Below are 27,657 nucleotides of genomic sequence, written 5' to 3' on the forward strand. Positions count from 1 at the left end.
TGCCGAATAACCACGATAGTGTGGTCATTCACTAGACCCAGACATCCTGGAATGTGAGGTCAAGTGGGCCTTAGGAAGCATTACTAAGAACACAGCCAGTGGATGTGATGGAATTCCAGGTAAAGATGAATGCTGTTAAAGTGCTGCACTTAATAGGCTAGCAAATTTGGAAAACTCAGCAGTGGCTGTAGGATAGGTAAAGTTCAGTTTTCATTCCAATCCCAAAGAAGGGCAATGCCAAAGAATGTACAAACTATGGTACACCTGTGCTCACTTCATATGCTACCAGGTGGCAGTAGTGGTAAAGAACCCGCCTGCCAGTGCAGGAAACATCAGCAAAACAGGTTCAATCCCTGGGTCAGGAAGATCCCCTGGAGGAGGGCATGGCAATCCAATCCAGTGTTCTTGCCTGGAGAATCCCTTGGACAGAGTGGCCTGGCAGGCTATGGTCCATAGTGTCGCAAAGAGTCAGATACAGCTGAAGCAACTTAGTACAGGTGTTTTTCTGGAATCCCCTTGCTCTTTCTATGACCCAATGGATGCTGGCAATTTGAACTCTGGTTCCTCTGCCTTTTCTAAATCCATTTGTGCATCTGGAAGTTCTCAGTTCACATACTAATGAACCCTAGCTTGATGGATTTTGAGCATGGCCTTGCTAGCATGTGAAATGATCTCGATTGTATGGTAGTTTGAACATTCTTTGGCCTTGCCCTTCTTTGGGATTGGGATGAAAACTGATTTTTCCAGTCCTGTGGCCACTGCTGAGTTTTCCAAATTTGCTGATATGTTGCGTGCAACACTTTAACAGCACCATCTTTTAGGATTTAAATAGCTCAGCTGGAATTCCATCACTTCCACTGACTTTCCATAATCATGTTTCCTAAGGCCCAATTGAATTCACACTGCAGGATGTCTGGCTGTAGGTTAGTAGCCACACCATCGTGGCTTTCTGGGTCACTACTATCTTTTTTGTATAGTTCTTATGTGTTTTTGCCACTTCTTAATCTCTTTTGCTTTTGTCAGGTCCTTGCTATTTCCGTCTTTCATTGTGCCCATCCTTGCATAAAATGTTCCCTTCATATCTTAGTTATCTTGAAGACATCTCTAGTCTTTACCATCTTATTGTCCTCTTCTTTTTTATTTTTTTTGGCATTATTCACATAAGAAGGCTTATCCAAGACACTTTATTTGTAGGAAAAAGTGAAAAATGCATTTAGGAAAAAAAAATCATTAAAACATCTTAAAACCATATAATTTATGGAGAATAATTCTTAACATTTGAGTATATGTTTGTTTTTGAGACATTTTTCTATATAAATATGTGTTCGTCTTACAGCATAGTAATCAGGTGATGGCCTACTTATCATTTTATACAACTGCTTTCTTTGGAGCAATACCAGTGTAGGCTTCCTGGGTAGTGCTAGTGGTAGAAGAACCCATGTGCCGGTGCAGGAGAGCTGAGAGACAGAGGTTCGATCCCTGGGTCGGGAAGATGCCTTCGAGGAGGTCATGGCAAGCCATATCACTATTCTTGCCTGGAGAATCCCATGGACAGAGGAGCCTGGTGGGCTAGAGTCCATGGGTTCACAAAGAGTCACAAATAATATAGGCCCACGTAATCATAAAAATAGGAATAGAAACACCAATGGCCAATTTAGGTATGATAATTCTAAGAATTGTTAATTATTTTTGCTGACTCCCTCAGTTCCCCACTCTTTTGTAAGTGCTAAACCTGTAGTTGCTCATTAAACTCTCACTACAATCTATGAGGAGGAGCTACTGTTGCCCAACTTGAAACATCAAGGAAATGAGGCACATTGAGGGCAGGGCTAAGCAGTCACAAGACTAAGATGTGAACAGATTCTAGGGCCTGCTGTGCCCCACATCTAACTTCTTCTCATCTGGTAAGACTCATTGTCATCAGGGCACACAACTCTTTGGAAAACCATACACAAAAACGAATTAAAAATGAACTAAAGACTTAAGTGTAAGGCCAGAAATTATAAAACTGTTTGATGAAAACATAGGCAGAACACTCTATGCCATAAATCGTAGCAAGATCCTCTTGGACCTGCCTCTTAAACTAACGGAAATAAAAGCAGAACTTAACAAATGCAACCTAATAAAACTTAAAAGATTTTGCACAGCAAGGGAAACTATAAACAAAATGAAAAGTTAGCCCTCAGAATGGGAGCAAAAAGTATTCCAAACAAAAAAACCGACAGAGGACAAATCTCCAAAATATATAAGCCTCTCAGTCAGTTCAATATCAGAAATACAAACAAGCCAATCACAAAAATAGGCAGAAGACTGAAACAGCCACTTCTCCAAAAAAGACATGCAGATGGCCAATAAACACACGAAAAGATGCTCTACATTGCTCATTATTAGAGAAATGCAAATCAAAACTACAGTGAACTACTACCTCATACCAGTCAGAATGGCTATCATGAAAAAATCTATAAACAATAAATGCTGGAGAAGATGTGGAGAAAAGGGAACCCTCTTGCACTGTTGGTGGGAATGTAAATTGATACAGCCACTATGGGGAGCAGTATGGAGATTCCTGAAAAATACTAAGAATAAAACTATCATATGATCCAGCAGTTCCACTACTGGGCGTATACCCTGCCTGAGAAACTCACAACTCAAACAGAAACATGTAGCCTAATGTTTACTGCAGCACTATTTACGATAGCCAGGACACAGAAGCAACCTAGATATCTGTCAATGGATCAATAGACAAAGAAGTAGTGGTACATATATACAATGGAATATTACTCAGCCATAAAAGGGAACAAATTTGAGTCAGTCATAATGAGGTAGATGAACCTAGAGACTATTATACAGAATGACATAAGTCACAGAAAACCAAATATAGTATATTAAAGCATATATATGAAATCTAGACAAATGGCACTGATGAACCTATTTGCAGGGAAGGAATGGAGAAACAGAATAGAGAATGGACTTGAGGACATAGCAGGGGAATGAGAGGGTGAGATGAATTGAAAATGTAGCACTTATATATACATATGTGTGTGTATATATGTATGTGTGTGTGTGTGTGTGTGTGTGTGTATACACACACTACCATGTGTAGAAGAAATAGCTAGTGAGAAGTTGCTATATAACACAGGGAACCCAGACTGGAGCTTTGTATGAACTAAAAGGGCAGGATGGGGGGAGGGGATTGGAGAGGGAGAGGATATATATACATAGTTACAACTGATTTGTAACGTTGTATGGCAGAAGCCAGCACTACATTGTAATGCAATTATCCTCCATTTAAAAATTTTAAATGTCAAACTGAGGTCCGATATTTTCCTCCAATTTAACAGCAAGAAATTTGAAGCATTGATATTAATCATTTTGGTTGTTATTGGAGGGGAATCTTCTTGTTATATGGAGGAAGGGGCTTCCTCAACCTCTCATCTCTCTTCCTGTCCCTGAAAAATATTACCGTTCTAAAGACTTTTCTGGGGATGTAGTAAGAATGTTGGAGAAGGAAATGGCAACCCACTCCGGTGTTCTTGACTGGAGAATCCCCGGGACGGAGGAGCCTGGTGAGCTGCCGTCTATGGGGTCGCACAGAGTCGGACACGACTGATGCGACTTAGCAGCAGCAGCAGTAAGAATGTACTTGCTTCCCTGCCATTTTAACATTTGCAAGAACGATAGACATCTGAAAAATAAATAATATCATAAAGAGCAGAAAAGCAACATTTCCCCAAAACATAAAACCCAAAAAACACCTGTTGAATGTTTTTATCTGCATTTCATTGTTCAAGAATGCATTATATTCTTTCTTATGCAGGCATTTATATATTTATGCATGTAGGCATGTGTTTGTATACTGATCTACAAAAGGTAAGATCTCATTTTAGTTTTTCATCCCTCCTATCACTATAATGGGTTGACATATGTCCTGAAAAAGACATGTCCAAACCACAATTCCTGAACCTGCGATGAGACCATTTTGGGGAATAAGGTCTGTGGCATGAAACTACGGATCTTGACATGAAATCATCCTGTATTTAGGGTAGACTCTACATCTAATGATTCGTGTCCTACAAGAAAAAGGAGAGAGGGAGAGCATTGTGACCTCACTAGCCCTTTTGAGATTGCTACAGCACCGCCCCCAAGATTAGGCTTCCCTGATAGCTCCGTTTGTAAAGAATCTGTCTGAAGTGCGGGAGACCTGGGTTCGATCCCTGGGTTGGGAAGATCCCCTGGAGAAGGGAAAAGCTACCCACTCCAGTATTCTGGCCTGGAGAATTCCATGGACTGTATAGTCCACGGGGTCGCAAAGAGTCAGACACGCGTAAACGACTCGCACTGTGCAGGAGAGAGGAGGGTCTGCTCGGAGCCCCGAGAAGTGCGCAGGCGCGACCCCACAGCAAAGGTCAAATGGAAGTCCCTTTGCTGAGGCGTCATCCCGGAAGAAGCGTCGGTCTTCGTGGAGTGGTTGCCTGGGCACCTCAGCCGTCTCAGGCTTAGCTGCTCAGAACTAAGGGATTCTCCTCACCTGGGAACAGGGAGGAATGGAACTTGGCGCCTGCCGTCTGCCTCACTAGAGAGCCCTGCGCCCACCATCTGCTGTACGGCAACGGCTGTCAGTGCCTGGGAGCAGTCAAGGTTCGTTTGCTTCCTTTCAGGGTACTTGTCTTTAACACGGACAAATACACCGGCTTCTGGGGTCGAACTGTTTACCTGGCCCACAGAGCCTTTTTACTTAAAGACATTTGAGGTTCCCAATCCTGGAATTCTGGCATTGATGTTGAATACACCTTTATTAGCATATTAAAATGGCTGTACCCAAAGACACCATCCCTTCCTTGTTGGAATGCCAGTGCCACATCTGTATGGAAATCCTCACTGAGCCTGTGACACTGCCTTGCAACCACACGCTCTGTAAAACATGCTTCGAATTGACTATGGAGAAGACAAGTTTGCGCTGTCCTTTCTGTCGCCGCTGGGTCTCTTCGTGGACTCGGTACCACAACCGAAAAAATTCTCTTGTCAATATGGAACTGTGGGAGATAATTCAAAAACACTATCCAGAGGAATGCCGGCTTAGACTCTCTGGGCAACAATCAGAGGAAATCGTTGATGACTATCAGCCAGTTTGTCTATCAAGTCAGCCTGCGGAATTAAGCAGAGAATATGAAGAGGAGAGAAGCAAGATGGAGGCAGAGCAACGAGCCATTCAGGAGGAAGAAAACAAAGCCAGTGAAGAATACATACGGAGATTACTGGCAGAGGAGGAGGAAGAGGAAGAGGGACAGGCAGAAAAAAGGCACAGAGAGATGGAAGAACAACTGAAAAGTGATGAAGCGCTGGCAAGAAGGCTAAGCCTTAATATTAGCAATGTCTGTGAGGAAAGTGTCTCGGCTTTCCGCTCGGATTCCAAAGAATCTACTCCCGTCACAACCGAGTCACCAAGGAAAAGGAAGCGCAAACAAAAACACACTGGTGATATTCAGAAGTGTTTGTCACCGAATTCTCAACTTGAGTCAGCGTCACAGTCTGAAGTTGTAGAAGACAGGAAAACCTCCAGATGCAAGGCAACTGACAGCAGTGATAGGAAGAACCCTATGTGGCAAGACACAGAAATTGAGGAAGATATGCCAGCACTTTCTCCTCAAATATGCCTTGAAGTTCAAAAGCAAGATGCAGAAGCTTCAGTGGTGTCACCTAGACCTCAGTTATGTGCCAGTGGTGGAGAACGGTACCTTGAAGGAAAAGTCAAAACAAAACAAAGCAGTCATGAAAGAGAGGTATGTGTCATCAGTCATGAAGAACCTAAAGCTGGAATTTCCTCTTCTGGAGAAGCTGCAATTAAGCCTTATGGCAAAACAGAGAGTGGATGTACAGTGTCAGATACGATGAAGACACTGAAAAATAACACAGTTGTGACAGAAAATGAGGAGTCTCATCTACTGACCAATAAAGATATCTCCAGAGCAAAAAACCAGAAGTCTTTGTCTGAAGCAGTCAGCGATCCATGCCGTTCTAGAAAAAGAAGAAAAAATGTTCCTCGGCGCATCCTCAGACCAAGAGTAAACAAGTCCACTTCATCCCAACACTGATAGATTTGGAACGTCTATTTTTTGACAGACATAAACAAGAAGAACAGGATAGGTTATTAGCATTGCAACTTCAGCAAGAGGTGAACCAAGAACAAATGAGGCCAGCCTGGCTAAATGGATCCCCAGATGAATATCAGTTACGGGCTACCTCATCACCTCTAGGCAAATTACTAAATGGACACAGGAAGAATGCCAAAGAGAGAAGCTTCAAAAGACAAACTGATCTAGAGCATCCAGTACCTCACAGAGCCTCAAAAAGTGAAAATTAGCAACCTTCTTTTAAGTTCCAGTTGTAACATTGTTCAGTTAATGCAAGAAAGTTCAAGTTCTATTATAGATACTTGTACATAAAACGACTCATGGCCTACAGCCTGGGAGGTCAAGGAAAAGTATCTTTCAGATGTTTCACAGATATACAACGTAATGCTTGGGTAAGAAGAGTGTTTACAACCTGGTAAAGCTGGATTGTGAAGCTCTATCATAGATCCTTTATAAATTTTTCGTTAGTGCTGCTCTGTGGGCACACTCAATTGTCCCTAATTAAAGGCCTGTGTGATTACAGGGGCAGAGTATACAGATGTGTTTCTGCCAAACCCAGTTGTAAGCAAGAGTTCCACTCCCTTCATTTTTTAATAACTGTGATGGGCTAAGTTTAAGTTGACGGTCCTTATGGATATAAAAATGCCTTGGCCAGCTCCCAAGAAATCTTAATGTCCATGCGTTTCCCCCCAAAATGCATATTTTAGTGCCTTTGAGCACTTTTTTGTCCTGACTAGTAATCAGAGCAACATTATAATATACCAAGTAACTAAGGAAGCCAGGCAGAGTTTAAAGTCTGTTTTCTTGCAACTTTCTCATTATATTTCCAGAGCACTTGAAATGTATCTTCCCCAACACTAATTTCCATCTCTAGTTTAATTGCTTTCAGTATTACAGCATTTTCTTTGACTTCAAATGGGTTAAATCGTGAAGTCAGAAAAATCAGACTTTTCTGGAAAATGATGACCTAGCTGAGAGAAAGGAGAGTTGATGCAAAAGGAGTTAATCTTGGCTTGAGACTGGGTGGGTTAGATTGAGAATTTGGAAGTACTGGAACCGAGTGGATGATAGACAACTGGGTCTAGGATGGAGTAGCAGGTGGAGTTTGGCAATGTATTCTTTCTTGTCTTTTCTTTGCTAAATGACACAGAAAGCACGTGCGTTTTACTGCTTTTCACACCATACTATGTAATCTGCTATTCCAAAACACAAAATGGGAATTTACTGTAGCAGAGTTATGTCGTAGTATCCTGTGTGGTAGAACCTGACTAAACATTTTGTTTCCTTATGTTGTCATTTGTATTGATACTGACTCTTATTTGTGTATATGCACAAAAATGGAAAGGATGATACTTGGATTTTGCCCTACCTTAGCCCTGAAAGTTAAATCAAAGAGCAGCAATTTCACTTGTGAAATTTAACTTAGAGACTGTTAAACTTTTATTTCATTAATATGAAAAACTGGGAGCGAAAAGCAACAGTTTTAACAGCATTTCTGCTCATGTCTACTTTGCCATCCTTTTAAGGTAATAATACAATAAAATGTCCTAGAGCTAATAATTCTAGCTTAAGTTTGTCAATGATTTTATACATTATTACGCTTTTTGCCTCAAAATTACATAACTGAAATTCTGTAATCCTTGCATATTTGATGACATATACTTCAGTATGGATTGGGTGATAATGGGTAGAATTCTGAAGCTAATTTAAACTTTAATTTCCCCTTTCTCATAAAGGATTGTCCCCTGAGTGATGATTGTGCTGAAATGAAGTGTAGTTAGAAACTAACCAAATTTGTCTAAAATAGACTAAAATCTCTTTTATTCAGACCAATACTTTTTAAACCTGTTTTGCTTTACATTTTAAGGACTCCTTGAATGTATTTATTTATTTATTTATTTTATCATTTATTCATTTTTTGAGTCCTTTTTTTTTTTTTTAACATTTAGAGGACTCCTTGAATTTAAAGTTTTGTAATTACATCTTCCTGGAGTAGTCCATGACCAAAAAAGGTATAAAACTAGATAAAAGGGGAAAACTGCTTTTTAATATGTGCTTAGTCGTGTAACCTATATTTCACCAAAGATTTCCCCATTGAGTCCTGTAGCCTCCAGAACATGTCTGAATCCTAATTTATTTCAGTACTCACATTTCACTCTGTCCAGGGTAGCAAATGTTTTAGATGTAATGAGCCATATTATTTTCAAATTATAATATTTAAAATGTTAAAAACAGTATTACAAAATAATCATTAAATCTTGCTTGACAAGGCAGGAGTAAGTACTTACAAATTATATGGAGTGAGTTCTCATGATATTGAAGCATTCCCAGAGACGTTCTAGAACTAACACATGAAAAAGATGTCCATTCCTTCATAGGGGATTGGAATGCAAAAGGAGGAAGTCAAGAGATACCTGGAATACCAGGAAAGTTTGGCCTTGGAGTACAAAATGAAGCTGAGAAAAGCCCAATAGAGTTTTGACAAGAGAATGCACTGGTCATGGAAAACAACCTCTTCCAGCAGTACAAGAGATGACTCTATACATGGACATCACCGGACGGTCAATACCAAAATCATATTGATTGTATTCTTTGCAGCCAAAAGGGGAGAAGTTCTATACAGTCAGCAAAACAAGACCGGGAGCTGACTGTGGCTCAGATCATGAGTTCCTTAATGGAAAATTCAGGATTAAATTGAAGAAAGTAGGGAAAACAACTATGCCATTCAGGTATGACCTAAATCAATTCCCTTATGGTATACAGTGGAAGTGATGAATAGATTCAAGGGATTAGATCTGATAGAATGCCTGAAGAACTATGGATGGGGGTTCATAACATTTTACAGGAGATACTGATCAAAACCATCCCCGAGGTAAAGAAATGCAAAAAGGCAAAATGGTTGTCTGAGTAGGCCTTAAAAATAGCTGAGGAAAAAAAAGAAGGGAAAGGCAAAAGAGAAAAGGAAATGTAGAGTTCCAAAGAATAGCATCTGAATGTAGAGTTGCAAAGAATAGCAAGGACAGATGAGAAAGCCTTCTTAAGTGGACAATGCAAAGAAATAGAGGAAACCAATAGAATGGGAAAGACTAGAGATCACTTCAAGAAAACTGGAGATACCAAAGGAATATTTCATGCAAAGATGGGCACAATAAACGACAGAAACAGCAAGAGCCTAACAGAAACAGAAGATATTAGGAATACAGAGAAGAACTGTCCAAAAATGGTCTTAATTGCCGAATAACCACGATAGTGTGGTCATTCACTAGACCCAGACATCCTGGAATGTGAGGTCAAGTGGGCCTTAGGAAGCATTACTAAGAACACAGCCAGTGGATGTGATGGAATTCCAGGTAAAGATGAATGCTGTTAAAGTGCTGCACTTAATAGGCTAGCAAATTTGGAAAACTCAGCAGTGGCTGTAGGATAGGTAAAGTTCAGTTTTCATTCCAATCCCAAAGAAGGGCAATGCCAAAGAATGTACAAACTATGGTACACCTGTGCTCACTTCATATGCTACCAGGTGGCAGTAGTGGTAAAGAACCCGCCTGCCAGTGCAGGAAACATCAGCAAAACAGGTTCAATCCCTGGGTCAGGAAGATCCCCTGGAGGAGGGCATGGCAATCCAATCCAGTGTTCTTGCCTGGAGAATCCCTTGGACAGAGTGGCCTGGCAGGCTATGGTCCATAGTGTCGCAAAGAGTCAGATACAGCTGAAGCAACTTAGTACAGGTGTTTTTCTGGAATCCCCTTGCTCTTTCTATGACCCAATGGATGCTGGCAATTTGAACTCTGGTTCCTCTGCCTTTTCTAAATCCATTTGTGCATCTGGAAGTTCTCAGTTCACATACTAATGAACCCTAGCTTGATGGATTTTGAGCATGGCCTTGCTAGCATGTGAAATGATCTCGATTGTATGGTAGTTTGAACATTCTTTGGCCTTGCCCTTCTTTGGGATTGGGATGAAAACTGATTTTTCCAGTCCTGTGGCCACTGCTGAGTTTTCCAAATTTGCTGATATGTTGCGTGCAACACTTTAACAGCACCATCTTTTAGGATTTAAATAGCTCAGCTGGAATTCCATCACTTCCACTGACTTTCCATAATCATGTTTCCTAAGGCCCAATTGAATTCACACTGCAGGATGTCTGGCTGTAGGTTAGTAGCCACACCATCGTGGCTTTCTGGGTCACTACTATCTTTTTTGTATAGTTCTTATGTGTTTTTGCCACTTCTTAATCTCTTTTGCTTTTGTCAGGTCCTTGCTATTTCCGTCTTTCATTGTGCCCATCCTTGCATAAAATGTTCCCTTCATATCTTAGTTATCTTGAAGACATCTCTAGTCTTTACCATCTTATTGTCCTCTTCTTTTTTATTTTTTTTGGCATTATTCACATAAGAAGGCTTATCCAAGACACTTTATTTGTAGGAAAAAGTGAAAAATGCATTTAGGAAAAAAAAATCATTAAAACATCTTAAAACCATATAATTTATGGAGAATAATTCTTAACATTTGAGTATATGTTTGTTTTTGAGACATTTTTCTATATAAATATGTGTTCGTCTTACAGCATAGTAATCAGGTGATGGCCTACTTATCATTTTATACAACTGCTTTCTTTGGAGCAATACCAGTGTAGGCTTCCTGGGTAGTGCTAGTGGTAGAAGAACCCATGTGCCGGTGCAGGAGAGCTGAGAGACAGAGGTTCGATCCCTGGGTCGGGAAGATGCCTTCGAGGAGGTCATGGCAAGCCATATCACTATTCTTGCCTGGAGAATCCCATGGACAGAGGAGCCTGGTGGGCTAGAGTCCATGGGTTCACAAAGAGTCACAAATAATATAGGCCCACGTAATCATAAAAATAGGAATAGAAACACCAATGGCCAATTTAGGTATGATAATTCTAAGAATTGTTAATTATTTTTGCTGACTCCCTCAGTTCCCCACTCTTTTGTAAGTGCTAAACCTGTAGTTGCTCATTAAACTCTCACTACAATCTATGAGGAGGAGCTACTGTTGCCCAACTTGAAACATCAAGGAAATGAGGCACATTGAGGGCAGGGCTAAGCAGTCACAAGACTAAGATGTGAACAGATTCTAGGGCCTGCTGTGCCCCACATCTAACTTCTTCTCATCTGGTAAGACTCATTGTCATCAGGGCACACAACTCTTTGGAAAACCATACACAAAAACGAATTAAAAATGAACTAAAGACTTAAGTGTAAGGCCAGAAATTATAAAACTGTTTGATGAAAACATAGGCAGAACACTCTATGCCATAAATCGTAGCAAGATCCTCTTGGACCTGCCTCTTAAACTAACGGAAATAAAAGCAGAACTTAACAAATGCAACCTAATAAAACTTAAAAGATTTTGCACAGCAAGGGAAACTATAAACAAAATGAAAAGTTAGCCCTCAGAATGGGAGCAAAAAGTATTCCAAACAAAAAAACCGACAGAGGACAAATCTCCAAAATATATAAGCCTCTCAGTCAGTTCAATATCAGAAATACAAACAAGCCAATCACAAAAATAGGCAGAAGACTGAAACAGCCACTTCTCCAAAAAAGACATGCAGATGGCCAATAAACACACGAAAAGATGCTCTACATTGCTCATTATTAGAGAAATGCAAATCAAAACTACAGTGAACTACTACCTCATACCAGTCAGAATGGCTATCATGAAAAAATCTATAAACAATAAATGCTGGAGAAGATGTGGAGAAAAGGGAACCCTCTTGCACTGTTGGTGGGAATGTAAATTGATACAGCCACTATGGGGAGCAGTATGGAGATTCCTGAAAAAAACTAAGAATAAAACTATCATATGATCCAGCAGTTCCACTACTGGGCGTATACCCTGCCTGAGAAACTCACAACTCAAACAGAAACATGTAGCCTAATGTTTACTGCAGCACTATTTACGATAGCCAGGACACAGAAGCAACCTAGATATCTGTCAATGGATCAATAGACAAAGAAGTAGTGGTACATATATACAATGGAATATTACTCAGCCATAAAAGGGAACAAATTTGAGTCAGTCATAATGAGGTAGATGAACCTAGAGACTATTATACAGAATGACATAAGTCACAGAAAACCAAATATAGTATATTAAAGCATATATATGAAATCTAGACAAATGGCACTGATGAACCTATTTGCAGGGAAGGAATGGAGAAACAGAATAGAGAATGGACTTGAGGACATAGCAGGGGAATGAGAGGGTGAGATGAATTGAAAATGTAGCACTTATATATACATATGTGTGTGTATATATGTATGTGTGTGTGTGTGTGTGTGTGTGTGTGTGTGTGTGTATACACACACTACCATGTGTAGAAGAAATAGCTAGTGAGAAGTTGCTATATAACACAGGGAACCCAGACTGGAGCTTTGTATGAACTAAAAGGGCAGGATGGGGGGAGGGGATTGGAGAGGGAGAGGATATATATACATAGTTACAACTGATTTGTAACGTTGTATGGCAGAAGCCAGCACTACATTGTAATGCAATTATCCTCCATTTAAAAATTTTAAATGTCAAACTGAGGTCCGATATTTTCCTCCAATTTAACAGCAAGAAATTTGAAGCATTGATATTAATCATTTTGGTTGTTATTGGAGGGGAATCTTCTTGTTATATGGAGGAAGGGGCTTCCTCAACCTCTCATCTCTCTTCCTGTCCCTGAAAAATATTACCGTTCTAAAGACTTTTCTGGGGATGTAGTAAGAATGTTGGAGAAGGAAATGGCAACCCACTCCGGTGTTCTTGACTGGAGAATCCCCGGGACGGAGGAGCCTGGTGAGCTGCCGTCTATGGGGTCGCACAGAGTCGGACACGACTGATGCGACTTAGCAGCAGCAGCAGTAAGAATGTACTTGCTTCCCTGCCATTTTAACATTTGCAAGAACGATAGACATCTGAAAAATAAATAATATCATAAAGAGCAGAAAAGCAACATTTCCCCAAAACATAAAACCCAAAAAACACCTGTTGAATGTTTTTATCTGCATTTCATTGTTCAAGAATGCATTATATTCTTTCTTATGCAGGCATTTATATATTTATGCATGTAGGCATGTGTTTGTATACTGATCTACAAAAGGTAAGATCTCATTTTAGTTTTTCATCCCTCCTATCACTATAATGGGTTGACATATGTCCTGAAAAAGACATGTCCAAACCACAATTCCTGAACCTGCGATGAGACCATTTTGGGGAATAAGGTCTGTGGCATGAAACTACGGATCTTGACATGAAATCATCCTGTATTTAGGGTAGACTCTACATCTAATGATTCGTGTCCTACAAGAAAAAGGAGAGAGGGAGAGCATTGTGACCTCACTAGCCCTTTTGAGATTGCTACAGCACCGCCCCCAAGATTAGGCTTCCCTGATAGCTCCGTTTGTAAAGAATCTGTCTGAAGTGCGGGAGACCTGGGTTCGATCCCTGGGTTGGGAAGATCCCCTGGAGAAGGGAAAAGCTACCCACTCCAGTATTCTGGCCTGGAGAATTCCATGGACTGTATAGTCCACGGGGTCGCAAAGAGTCAGACACGCGTAAACGACTCGCACTGTGCAGGAGAGAGGAGGGTCTGCTCGGAGCCCCGAGAAGTGCGCAGGCGCGACCCCACAGCAAAGGTCAAATGGAAGTCCCTTTGCTGAGGCGTCATCCCGGAAGAAGCGTCGGTCTTCGTGGAGTGGTTGCCTGGGCACCTCAGCCGTCTCAGGCTTAGCTGCTCAGAACTAAGGGATTCTCCTCACCTGGGAACAGGGAGGAATGGAACTTGGCGCCTGCCGTCTGCCTCACTAGAGAGCCCTGCGCCCACCATCTGCTGTACGGCAACGGCTGTCAGTGCCTGGGAGCAGTCAAGGTTCGTTTGCTTCCTTTCAGGGTACTTGTCTTTAACACGGACAAATACACCGGCTTCTGGGGTCGAACTGTTTACCTGGCCCACAGAGCCTTTTTACTTAAAGACATTTGAGGTTCCCAATCCTGGAATTCTGGCATTGATGTTGAATACACCTTTATTAGCATATTAAAATGGCTGTACCCAAAGACACCATCCCTTCCTTGTTGGAATGCCAGTGCCACATCTGTATGGAAATCCTCACTGAGCCTGTGACACTGCCTTGCAACCACACGCTCTGTAAAACATGCTTCGAATTGACTATGGAGAAGACAAGTTTGCGCTGTCCTTTCTGTCGCCGCTGGGTCTCTTCGTGGACTCGGTACCACAACCGAAAAAATTCTCTTGTCAATATGGAACTGTGGGAGATAATTCAAAAACACTATCCAGAGGAATGCCGGCTTAGACTCTCTGGGCAACAATCAGAGGAAATCGTTGATGACTATCAGCCAGTTTGTCTATCAAGTCAGCCTGCGGAATTAAGCAGAGAATATGAAGAGGAGAGAAGCAAGATGGAGGCAGAGCAACGAGCCATTCAGGAGGAAGAAAACAAAGCCAGTGAAGAATACATACGGAGATTACTGGCAGAGGAGGAGGAAGAGGAAGAGGGACAGGCAGAAAAAAGGCACAGAGAGATGGAAGAACAACTGAAAAGTGATGAAGCGCTGGCAAGAAGGCTAAGCCTTAATATTAGCAATGTCTGTGAGGAAAGTGTCTCGGCTTTCCGCTCGGATTCCAAAGAATCTACTCCCGTCACAACCGAGTCACCAAGGAAAAGGAAGCGCAAACAAAAACACACTGGTGATATTCAGAAGTGTTTGTCACCGAATTCTCAACTTGAGTCAGCGTCACAGTCTGAAGTTGTAGAAGACAGGAAAACCTCCAGATGCAAGGCAACTGACAGCAGTGATAGGAAGAACCCTATGTGGCAAGACACAGAAATTGAGGAAGATATGCCAGCACTTTCTCCTCAAATATGCCTTGAAGTTCAAAAGCAAGATGCAGAAGCTTCAGTGGTGTCACCTAGACCTCAGTTATGTGCCAGTGGTGGAGAACGGTACCTTGAAGGAAAAGTCAAAACAAAACAAAGCAGTCATGAAAGAGAGGTATGTGTCATCAGTCATGAAGAACCTAAAGCTGGAATTTCCTCTTCTGGAGAAGCTGCAATTAAGCCTTATGGCAAAACAGAGAGTGGATGTACAGTGTCAGATACGATGAAGACACTGAAAAATAACACAGTTGTGACAGAAAATGAGGAGTCTCATCTACTGACCAATAAAGATATCTCCAGAGCAAAAAACCAGAAGTCTTTGTCTGAAGCAGTCAGCGATCCATGCCGTTCTAGAAAAAGAAGAAAAAATGTTCCTCGGCGCATCCTCAGACCAAGAGTAAACAAGTCCACTTCATCCCAACACTGATAGATTTGGAACGTCTATTTTTTGACAGACATAAACAAGAAGAACAGGATAGGTTATTAGCATTGCAACTTCAGCAAGAGGTGAACCAAGAACAAATGAGGCCAGCCTGGCTAAATGGATCCCCAGATGAATATCAGTTACGGGCTACCTCATCACCTCTAGGCAAATTACTAAATGGACACAGGAAGAATGCCAAAGAGAGAAGCTTCAAAAGACAAACTGATCTAGAGCATCCAGTACCTCACAGAGCCTCAAAAAGTGAAAATTAGCAACCTTCTTTTAAGTTCCAGTTGTAACATTGTTCAGTTAATGCAAGAAAGTTCAAGTTCTATTATAGATACTTGTACATAAAACGACTCATGGCCTACAGCCTGGGAGGTCAAGGAAAAGTATCTTTCAGATGTTTCACAGATATACAACGTAATGCTTGGGTAAGAAGAGTGTTTACAACCTGGTAAAGCTGGATTGTGAAGCTCTATCATAGATCCTTTATAAATTTTTCGTTAGTGCTGCTCTGTGGGCACACTCAATTGTCCCTAATTAAAGGCCTGTGTGATTACAGGGGCAGAGTATACAGATGTGTTTCTGCCAAACCCAGTTGTAAGCAAGAGTTCCACTCCCTTCATTTTTTAATAACTGTGATGGGCTAAGTTTAAGTTGACGGTCCTTATGGATATAAAAATGCCTTGGCCAGCTCCCAAGAAATCTTAATGTCCATGCGTTTCCCCCCAAAATGCATATTTTAGTGCCTTTGAGCACTTTTTTGTCCTGACTAGTAATCAGAGCAACATTATAATATACCAAGTAACTAAGGAAGCCAGGCAGAGTTTAAAATCTGTTTTCTTGCAACTTTCTCATTATATTTCCAGAGCACTTGAAATGTATCTTCCCCAACACTAATTTCCATCTCTAGTTTAATTGCTTTCAGTATTACAGCATTTTCTTTGACTTCAAATGGGTTAAATCGTGAAGTCAGAAAAATCAGACTTTTCTGGAAAATGATGACCTAGCTGAGAGAAAGGAGAGTTGATGCAAAAGGAGTTAATCTTGGCTTGAGACTGGGTGGGTTAGATTGAGAATTTGGAAGTACTGGAACCGAGTGGATGATAGACAACTGGGTCTAGGATGGAGTAGCAGGTGGAGTTTGGCAATGTATTCTTTCTTGTCTTTTCTTTGCTAAATGACACAGAAAGCACGTGCGTTTTACTGCTTTTCACACCATACTATGTAATCTGCTATTCCAAAACACAAAATGGGAATTTACTGTAGCAGAGTTATGTCGTAGTATCCTGTGTGGTAGAACCTGACTAAACATTTTGTTTCCTTATGTTGTCATTTGTATTGATACTGACTCTTATTTGTGTATATGCACAAAAATGGAAAGGATGATACTTGGATTTTGCCCTACCTTAGCCCTGAAAGTTAAATCAAAGAGCAGCAATTTCACTTGTGAAATTTAACTTAGAGACTGTTAAACTTTTATTTCATTAATATGAAAAACTGGGAGCGAAAAGCAACAGTTTTAACAGCATTTCTGCTCATGTCTACTTTGCCATCCTTTTAAGGTAATAATACAATAAAATGTCCTAGAGCTAATAATTCTAGCTTAAGTTTGTCAATGATTTTATACATTATTACGCTTTTTGCCTCAAAATTACATAACTGAAATTCTGTAATCCTTGCATATTTGATGACATATACTTCAGTATGGATTGGGTGATAATGGGTAGAATTCTGAAGCTAATTTAAACTTTAATTTCCCCTTTCTCATAAAGGATTGTCCCCTGAGTGATGATTGTGCTGAAATGAAGTGTAGTTAGAAACTAACCAAATTTGTCTAAAATAGACTAAAATCTCTTTTATTCAGACCAATACTTTTTAAACCTGTTTTGCTTTACATTTTAAGGACTCCTTGAATGTATTTATTTATTTATTTATTTTATCATTTATTCATTTTTTGAGTCCTTTTTTTTTTTTTTAACATTTAGAGGACTCCTTGAATTTAAAGTTTTGTAATTACATCATCCTGGAGTAGTCCATGACCAAAAAAGGTATAAAACTAGATAAAAGGGGAAAACTGCTTTTTAATATGTGCTTAGTCGTGTAACCTATATTTCACCAAAGATTTCCCCATTGAGTCCTGTAGCCTCCAGAACATGTCTGAATCCTAATTTATTTCAGTACTCACATTTCACTCTGTCCAGGGTAGCAAATGTTTTAGATGTAATGAGCCATATTATTTTCAAATTATAATATTTAAAATGTTAAAAACAGTATTACAAAATAATCATTAAATCTTGCTTGACAAGGCAGGAGTAAGTACTTACAAATTATATGGAGTGAGTTCTCATGATATTGAAGCATTCCCAGAGACGTTCTAGAACTAACACATGAAAAAGATGTCCATTCCTTCATAGGGGATTGGAATGCAAAAGGAGGAAGTCAAGAGATACCTGGAATACCAGGAAAGTTTGGCCTTGGAGTACAAAATGAAGCTGAGAAAAGCCCAATAGAGTTTTGACAAGAGAATGCACTGGTCATGGAAAACAACCTCTTCCAGCAGTACAAGAGATGACTCTATACATGGACATCACCGGACGGTCAATACCAAAATCATATTGATTGTATTCTTTGCAGCCAAAAGGGGAGAAGTTCTATACAGTCAGCAAAACAAGACCGGGAGCTGACTGTGGCTCAGATCATGAGTTCCTTAATGGAAAATTCAGGATTAAATTGAAGAAAGTAGGGAAAACAACTATGCCATTCAGGTATGACCTAAATCAATTCCCTTATGGTATACAGTGGAAGTGATGAATAGATTCAAGGGATTAGATCTGATAGAATGCCTGAAGAACTATGGATGGGGGTTCATAACATTTTACAGGAGATACTGATCAAAACCATCCCCGAGGTAAAGAAATGCAAAAAGGCAAAATGGTTGTCTGAGTAGGCCTTAAAAATAGCTGAGGAAAAAAAAGAAGGGAAAGGCAAAAGAGAAAAGGAAATGTAGAGTTCCAAAGAATAGCATCTGAATGTAGAGTTGCAAAGAATAGCAAGGACAGATGAGAAAGCCTTCTTAAGTGGACAATGCAAAGAAATAGAGGAAACCAATAGAATGGGAAAGACTAGAGATCACTTCAAGAAAACTGGAGATACCAAAGGAATATTTCATGCAAAGATGGGCACAATAAACGACAGAAACAGCAAGAGCCTAACAGAAACAGAAGATATTAGGAATACAGAGAAGAACTGTCCAAAAATGGTCTTAATTGCCGAATAACCACGATAGTGTGGTCATTCACTAGACCCAGACATCCTGGAATGTGAGGTCAAGTGGGCCTTAGGAAGCATTACTAAGAACACAGCCAGTGGATGTGATGGAATTCCAGGTAAAGATGAATGCTGTTAAAGTGCTGCACTTAATAGGCTAGCAAATTTGGAAAACTCAGCAGTGGCTGTAGGATAGGTAAAGTTCAGTTTTCATTCCAATCCCAAAGAAGGGCAATGCCAAAGAATGTACAAACTATGGTACACCTGTGCTCACTTCATATGCTACCAGGTGGCAGTAGTGGTAAAGAACCCGCCTGCCAGTGCAGGAAACATCAGCAAAACAGGTTCAATCCCTGGGTCAGGAAGATCCCCTGGAGGAGGGCATGGCAATCCAATCCAGTGTTCTTGCCTGGAGAATCCCTTGGACAGAGTGGCCTGGCAGGCTATGGTCCATAGTGTCGCAAAGAGTCAGATACAGCTGAAGCAACTTAGTACAGGTGTTTTTCTGGAATCCCCTTGCTCTTTCTATGACCCAATGGATGCTGGCAATTTGATCTCTGGTTCCTCTGCCTTTTCTAAATCCATTTGTGCATCTGGAAGTTCTCAGTTCACATACTAATGAACCCTAGCTTGATGGATTTTGAGCATGGCCTTGCTAGCATGTGAAATGATCTCGATTGTATGGTAGTTTGAACATTCTTTGGCCTTGCCCTTCTTTGGGATTGGGATGAAAACTGATTTTTCCAGTCCTGTGGCCACTGCTGAGTTTTCCAAATTTGCTGATATGTTGCGTGCAACACTTTAACAGCACCATCTTTTAGGATTTAAATAGCTCAGCTGGAATTCCATCACTTCCACTGACTTTCCATAATCATGTTTCCTAAGGCCCAATTGAATTCACACTGCAGGATGTCTGGCTGTAGGTTAGTAGCCACACCATCGTGGCTTTCTGGGTCACTACTATCTTTTTTGTATAGTTCTTATGTGTTTTTGCCACTTCTTAATCTCTTTTGCTTTTGTCAGGTCCTTGCTATTTCCGTCTTTCATTGTGCCCATCCTTGCATAAAATGTTCCCTTCATATCTTAGTTATCTTGAAGACATCTCTAGTCTTTACCATCTTATTGTCCTCTTCTTTTTTATTTTTTTTGGCATTATTCACATAAGAAGGCTTATCCAAGACACTTTATTTGTAGGAAAAAGTGAAAAATGCATTTAGGAAAAAAAAATCATTAAAACATCTTAAAACCATATAATTTATGGAGAATAATTCTTAACATTTGAGTATATGTTTGTTTTTGAGACATTTTTCTATATAAATATGTGTTCGTCTTACAGCATAGTAATCAGGTGATGGCCTACTTATCATTTTATACAACTGCTTTCTTTGGAGCAATACCAGTGTAGGCTTCCTGGGTAGTGCTAGTGGTAGAAGAACCCATGTGCCGGTGCAGGAGAGCTGAGAGACAGAGGTTCGATCCCTGGGTCGGGAAGATGCCTTCGAGGAGGTCATGGCAAGCCATATCACTATTCTTGCCTGGAGAATCCCATGGACAGAGGAGCCTGGTGGGCTAGAGTCCATGGGTTCACAAAGAGTCACAAATAATATAGGCCCACGTAATCATAAAAATAGGAATAGAAACACCAATGGCCAATTTAGGTATGATAATTCTAAGAATTGTTAATTATTTTTGCTGACTCCCTCAGTTCCCCACTCTTTTGTAAGTGCTAAACCTGTAGTTGCTCATTAAACTCTCACTACAATCTATGAGGAGGAGCTACTGTTGCCCAACTTGAAACATCAAGGAAATGAGGCACATTGAGGGCAGGGCTAAGCAGTCACAAGACTAAGATGTGAACAGATTCTAGGGCCTGCTGTGCCCCACATCTAACTTCTTCTCATCTGGTAAGACTCATTGTCATCAGGGCACACAACTCTTTGGAAAACCATACACAAAAACGAATTAAAAATGAACTAAAGACTTAAGTGTAAGGCCAGAAATTATAAAACTGTTTGATGAAAACATAGGCAGAACACTCTATGCCATAAATCGTAGCAAGATCCTCTTGGACCTGCCTCTTAAACTAACGGAAATAAAAGCAGAACTTAACAAATGCAACCTAATAAAACTTAAAAGATTTTGCACAGCAAGGGAAACTATAAACAAAATGAAAAGTTAGCCCTCAGAATGGGAGCAAAAAGTATTCCAAACAAAAAAACCGACAGAGGACAAATCTCCAAAATATATAAGCCTCTCAGTCAGTTCAATATCAGAAATACAAACAAGCCAATCACAAAAATAGGCAGAAGACTGAAACAGCCACTTCTCCAAAAAAGACATGCAGATGGCCAATAAACACACGAAAAGATGCTCTACATTGCTCATTATTAGAGAAATGCAAATCAAAACTACAATGAACTACTACCTCATGCCAGTCAGAATGGCTATCATGAAAAAATCTATAAACAATAAATGCTGGAGAAGATGTGGAGAAAAGGGAACCCTCTTGCACTGTTGGTGGGAATGTAAATTGATACAGCCACTATGGGGAGCAGTATGGAGATTCCTGAAAAAAACTAAGAATAAAACTATCATATGATCCAGCAGTTCCACTACTGGGCGTATACCCTGCCTGAGAAACTCACAACTCAAACAGAAACATGTAGCCTAATGTTTACTGCAGCACTATTTACGATAGCCAGGACACAGAAGCAACCTAGATATCTGTCAATGGATCAATAGACAAAGAAGTAGTGGTACATATATACAATGGAATATTACTCAGCCATAAAAGGGAACAAATTTGAGTCAGTCATAATGAGGTAGATGAACCTAGAGACTATTATACAGAATGACATAAGTCACAGAAAACCAAATATAGTATATTAAAGCATATATATGAAATCTAGACAAATGGCACTGATGAACCTATTTGCAGGGAAGGAATGGAGAAACAGAATAGAGAATGGACTTGAGGACATAGCAGGGGAATGAGAGGGTGAGATGAATTGAAAATGTAGCACTTATATATACATATGTGTGTGTATATATGTATGTGTGTGTGTGTGTGTGTGTGTGTGTGTGTGTGTGTATACACACACTACCATGTGTAGAAGAAATAGCTAGTGAGAAGTTGCTATATAACACAGGGAACCCAGACTGGAGCTTTGTATGAACTAAAAGGGCAGGATGGGGGGAGGGGATTGGAGAGGGAGAGGATATATATACATAGTTACAACTGATTTGTAACGTTGTATGGCAGAAGCCAGCACTACATTGTAATGCAATTATCCTCCATTTAAAAATTTTAAATGTCAAACTGAGGTCCGATATTTTCCTCCAATTTAACAGCAAGAAATTTGAAGCATTGATATTAATCATTTTGGTTGTTATTGGAGGGGAATCTTCTTGTTATATGGAGGAAGGGGCTTCCTCAACCTCTCATCTCTCTTCCTGTCCCTGAAAAATATTACCGTTCTAAAGACTTTTCTGGGGATGTAGTAAGAATGTTGGAGAAGGAAATGGCAACCCACTCCGGTGTTCTTGACTGGAGAATCCCCGGGACGGAGGAGCCTGGTGAGCTGCCGTCTATGGGGTCGCACAGAGTCGGACACGACTGATGCGACTTAGCAGCAGCAGCAGTAAGAATGTACTTGCTTCCCTGCCATTTTAACATTTGCAAGAACGATAGACATCTGAAAAATAAATAATATCATAAAGAGCAGAAAAGCAACATTTCCCCAAAACATAAAACCCAAAAAACACCTGTTGAATGTTTTTATCTGCATTTCATTGTTCAAGAATGCATTATATTCTTTCTTATGCAGGCATTTATATATTTATGCATGTAGGCATGTGTTTGTATACTGATCTACAAAAGGTAAGATCTCATTTTAGTTTTTCATCCCTCCTATCACTATAATGGGTTGACATATGTCCTGAAAAAGACATGTCCAAACCACAATTCCTGAACCTGCGATGAGACCATTTTGGGGAATAAGGTCTGTGGCATGAAACTACGGATCTTGACATGAAATCATCCTGTATTTAGGGTAGACTCTACATCTAATGATTCGTGTCCTACAAGAAAAAGGAGAGAGGGAGAGCATTGTGACCTCACTAGCCCTTTTGAGATTGCTACAGCACCGCCCCCAAGATTAGGCTTCCCTGATAGCTCCGTTTGTAAAGAATCTGTCTGAAGTGCGGGAGACCTGGGTTCGATCCCTGGGTTGGGAAGATCCCCTGGAGAAGGGAAAAGCTACCCACTCCAGTATTCTGGCCTGGAGAATTCCATGGACTGTATAGTCCACGGGGTCGCAAAGAGTCAGACACGCGTAAACGACTCGCACTGTGCAGGAGAGAGGAGGGTCTGCTCGGAGCCCCGAGAAGTGCGCAGGCGCGACCCCACAGCAAAGGTCAAATGGAAGTCCCTTTGCTGAGGCGTCATCCCGGAAGAAGCGTCGGTCTTCGTGGAGTGGTTGCCTGGGCACCTCAGCCGTCTCAGGCTTAGCTGCTCAGAACTAAGGGATTCTCCTCACCTGGGAACAGGGAGGAATGGAACTTGGCGCCTGCCGTCTGCCTCACTAGAGAGCCCTGCGCCCACCATCTGCTGTACGGCAACGGCTGTCAGTGCCTGGGAGCAGTCAAGGTTCGTTTGCTTCCTTTCAGGGTACTTGTCTTTAACACGGACAAATACACCGGCTTCTGGGGTCGAACTGTTTACCTGGCCCACAGAGCCTTTTTACTTAAAGACATTTGAGGTTCCCAATCCTGGAATTCTGGCATTGATGTTGAATACACCTTTATTAGCATATTAAAATGGCTGTACCCAAAGACACCATCCCTTCCTTGTTGGAATGCCAGTGCCACATCTGTATGGAAATCCTCACTGAGCCTGTGACACTGCCTTGCAACCACACGCTCTGTAAAACATGCTTCGAATTGACTATGGAGAAGACAAGTTTGCGCTGTCCTTTCTGTCGCCGCTGGGTCTCTTCGTGGACTCGGTACCACAACCGAAAAAATTCTCTTGTCAATATGGAACTGTGGGAGATAATTCAAAAACACTATCCAGAGGAATGCCGGCTTAGACTCTCTGGGCAACAATCAGAGGAAATCGTTGATGACTATCAGCCAGTTTGTCTATCAAGTCAGCCTGCGGAATTAAGCAGAGAATATGAAGAGGAGAGAAGCAAGATGGAGGCAGAGCAACGAGCCATTCAGGAGGAAGAAAACAAAGCCAGTGAAGAATACATACGGAGATTACTGGCAGAGGAGGAGGAAGAGGAAGAGGGACAGGCAGAAAAAAGGCACAGAGAGATGGAAGAACAACTGAAAAGTGATGAAGCGCTGGCAAGAAGGCTAAGCCTTAATATTAGCAATGTCTGTGAGGAAAGTGTCTCGGCTTTCCGCTCGGATTCCAAAGAATCTACTCCCGTCACAACCGAGTCACCAAGGAAAAGGAAGCGCAAACAAAAACACACTGGTGATATTCAGAAGTGTTTGTCACCGAATTCTCAACTTGAGTCAGCGTCACAGTCTGAAGTTGTAGAAGACAGGAAAACCTCCAGATGCAAGGCAACTGACAGCAGTGATAGGAAGAACCCTATGTGGCAAGACACAGAAATTGAGGAAGATATGCCAGCACTTTCTCCTCAAATATGCCTTGAAGTTCAAAAGCAAGATGCAGAAGCTTCAGTGGTGTCACCTAGACCTCAGTTATGTGCCAGTGGTGGAGAACGGTACCTTGAAGGAAAAGTCAAAACAAAACAAAGCAGTCATGAAAGAGAGGTATGTGTCATCAGTCATGAAGAACCTAAAGCTGGAATTTCCTCTTCTGGAGAAGCTGCAATTAAGCCTTATGGCAAAACAGAGAGTGGATGTACAGTGTCAGATACGATGAAGACACTGAAAAATAACACAGTTGTGACAGAAAATGAGGAGTCTCATCTACTGACCAATAAAGATATCTCCAGAGCAAAAAACCAGAAGTCTTTGTCTGAAGCAGTCAGCGATCCATGCCGTTCTAGAAAAAGAAGAAAAAATGTTCCTCGGCGCATCCTCAGACCAAGAGTAAACAAGTCCACTTCATCCCAACACTGATAGATTTGGAACGTCTATTTTTTGACAGACATAAACAAGAAGAACAGGATAGGTTATTAGCATTGCAACTTCAGCAAGAGGTGAACCAAGAACAAATGAGGCCAGCCTGGCTAAATGGATCCCCAGATGAATATCAGTTACGGGCTACCTCATCACCTCTAGGCAAATTACTAAATGGACACAGGAAGAATGCCAAAGAGAGAAGCTTCAAAAGACAAACTGATCTAGAGCATCCAGTACCTCACAGAGCCTCAAAAAGTGAAAATTAGCAACCTTCTTTTAAGTTCCAGTTGTAACATTGTTCAGTTAATGCAAGAAAGTTCAAGTTCTATTATAGATACTTGTACATAAAACGACTCATGGCCTACAGCCTGGGAGGTCAAGGAAAAGTATCTTTCAGATGTTTCACAGATATACAACGTAATGCTTGGGTAAGAAGAGTGTTTACAACCTGGTAAAGCTGGATTGTGAAGCTCTATCATAGATCCTTTATAAATTTTTCGTTAGTGCTGCTCTGTGGGCACACTCAATTGTCCCTAATTAAAGGCCTGTGTGATTACAGGGGCAGAGTATACAGATGTGTTTCTGCCAAACCCAGTTGTAAGCAAGAGTTCCACTCCCTTCATTTTTTAATAACTGTGATGGGCTAAGTTTAAGTTGACGGTCCTTATGGATATAAAAATGCCTTGGCCAGCTCCCAAGAAATCTTAATGTCCATGCGTTTCCCCCCAAAATGCATATTTTAGTGCCTTTGAGCACTTTTTTGTCCTGACTAGTAATCAGAGCAACATTATAATATACCAAGTAACTAAGGAAGCCAGGCAGAGTTTAAAGTCTGTTTTCTTGCAACTTTCTCATTATATTTCCAGAGCACTTGAAATGTATCTTCCCCAACACTAATTTCCATCTCTAGTTTAATTGCTTTCAGTATTACAGCATTTTCTTTGACTTCAAATGGGTTAAATCGTGAAGTCAGAAAAATCAGACTTTTCTGGAAAATGATGACCTAGCTGAGAGAAAGGAGAGTTGATGCAAAAGGAGTTAATCTTGGCTTGAGACTGGGTGGGTTAGATTGAGAATTTGGAAGTACTGGAACCGAGTGGATGATAGACAACTGGGTCTAGGATGGAGTAGCAGGTGGAGTTTGGCAATGTATTCTTTCTTGTCTTTTCTTTGCTAAATGACACAGAAAGCACGTGCGTTTTACTGCTTTTCACACCATACTATGTAATCTGCTATTCCAAAACACAAAATGGGAATTTACTGTAGCAGAGTTATGTCGTAGTATCCTGTGTGGTAGAACCTGACTAAACATTTTGTTTCCTTATGTTGTCATTTGTATTGATACTGACTCTTATTTGTGTATATGCACAAAAATGGAAAGGATGATACTTGGATTTTGCCCTGCCTTAGCCCTGAAAGTTAAATCAAAGAGCAGCAATTTCACTTGTGAAATTTAACTTAGAGACTGTTAAACTTTTATTTCATTAATATGAAAAACTGGGAGCGAAAAGCAACAGTTTTAACAGCATTTCTGCTCATGTCTACTTTGCCATCCTTTTAAGGTAATAATACAATAAAATGTCCTAGAGCTAATAATTCTAGCTTAAGTTTGTCAATGATTTTATACATTATTACGCTTTTTGCCTCAAAATTACATAACTGAAATTCTGTAATCCTTGCATATTTGATGACATATACTTCAGTATGGATTGGGTGATAATGGGTAGAATTCTGAAGCTAATTTAAACTTTAATTTCCCCTTTCTCATAAAGGATTGTCCCCTGAGTGATGATTGTGCTGAAATGAAGTGTAGTTAGAAACTAACCAAATTTGTCTAAAATAGACTAAAATCTCTTTTATTCAGACCAATACTTTTTAAACCTGTTTTGCTTTACATTTTAAGGACTCCTTGAATGTATTTATTTATTTATTTATTTTATCATTTATTCATTTTTTGAGTCCTTTTTTTTTTTTTTTAACATTTAGAGGACTCCTTGAATTTAAAGTTTTGTAATTACATCTTCCTGGAGTAGTCCATGACCAAAAAAGGTATAAAACTAGATAAAAGGGGAAAACTGCTTTTTAATATGTGCTTAGTCGTGTAACCTATATTTCACCAAAGATTTCCCCATTGAGTCCTGTAGCCTCCAGAACATGTCTGAATCCTAATTTATTTCAGTACTCACATTTCACTCTGTCCAGGGTAGCAAATGTTTTAGATGTAATGAGCCATATTATTTTCAAATTATAATATTTAAAATGTTAAAAACAGTATTACAAAATAATCATTAAATCTTGCTTGACAAGGCAGGAGTAAGTACTTAACAAATTATATGGAGTGAGTTCTCATGATATTGAAGCATTCCCAGAGACGTTCTAGAACTAACACATGAAAAAGATGTCCATTCCTTCATAGGGGATTGGAATGCAAAAGGAGGAAGTCAAGAGATACCTGGAATACCAGGAAAGTTTGGCCTTGGAGTACAAAATGAAGCTGAGAAAAGCCCAATAGAGTTTTGACAAGAGAATGCACTGGTCATGGAAAACAACCTCTTCCAACAGTACAAGAGATGACTCTATACATGGACATCACCGGACGGTCAATACCAAAATCATATTGATTGTATTCTTTGCAGCCAAAAGGGGAGAAGTTCTATACAGTCAGCAAAACAAGACCGGGAGCTGACTGTGGCTCAGATCATGAGTTCCTTAATGGAAAATTCAGGATTAAATTGAAGAAAGTAGGGAAAACAACTATGCCATTCAGGTATGACCTAAATCAATTCCCTTATGGTATACAGTGGAAGTGATGAATAGA

The 27,657-nt window shown here is 40.4% G+C and overlaps 3 pseudogenes across 3 annotated transcripts; all 3 read left to right on the forward strand.

Annotated features, from left to right (window-relative positions):
• The first annotated feature begins 2,551 nt into the window (after positions 1 to 2,551).
• LOC145535870 (E3 ubiquitin-protein ligase RNF168 pseudogene) lies at positions 2,552 to 7,691 on the forward strand (annotated as a pseudogene). The gene has a single exon (XR_014075523.1). The product of XR_014075523.1 is annotated as an E3 ubiquitin-protein ligase RNF168 pseudogene (transcript).
• Positions 7,692 to 12,684: 4,993 nt separating this feature from the next.
• LOC145535837 (E3 ubiquitin-protein ligase RNF168 pseudogene) lies at positions 12,685 to 17,060 on the forward strand (annotated as a pseudogene). Its single transcript, XR_014075512.1, has one exon. The product of XR_014075512.1 is annotated as an E3 ubiquitin-protein ligase RNF168 pseudogene (transcript).
• Positions 17,061 to 21,130: 4,070 nt separating this feature from the next.
• LOC145535915 (E3 ubiquitin-protein ligase RNF168 pseudogene) lies at positions 21,131 to 26,440 on the forward strand (annotated as a pseudogene). Its single transcript, XR_014075534.1, has one exon. The product of XR_014075534.1 is annotated as an E3 ubiquitin-protein ligase RNF168 pseudogene (transcript).
• Positions 26,441 to 27,657: the final 1,217 nt, after the last annotated feature.

This window comes from Giraffa tippelskirchi, chromosome X, assembly GCF_054371585.1.
Source record: "Giraffa tippelskirchi isolate mGirTip1 chromosome X, T2T-mGirTip1v1.2.pri, whole genome shotgun sequence".
In the NCBI taxonomy this organism is placed as follows: Eukaryota; Metazoa; Chordata; class Mammalia; order Artiodactyla; family Giraffidae; genus Giraffa; species Giraffa tippelskirchi.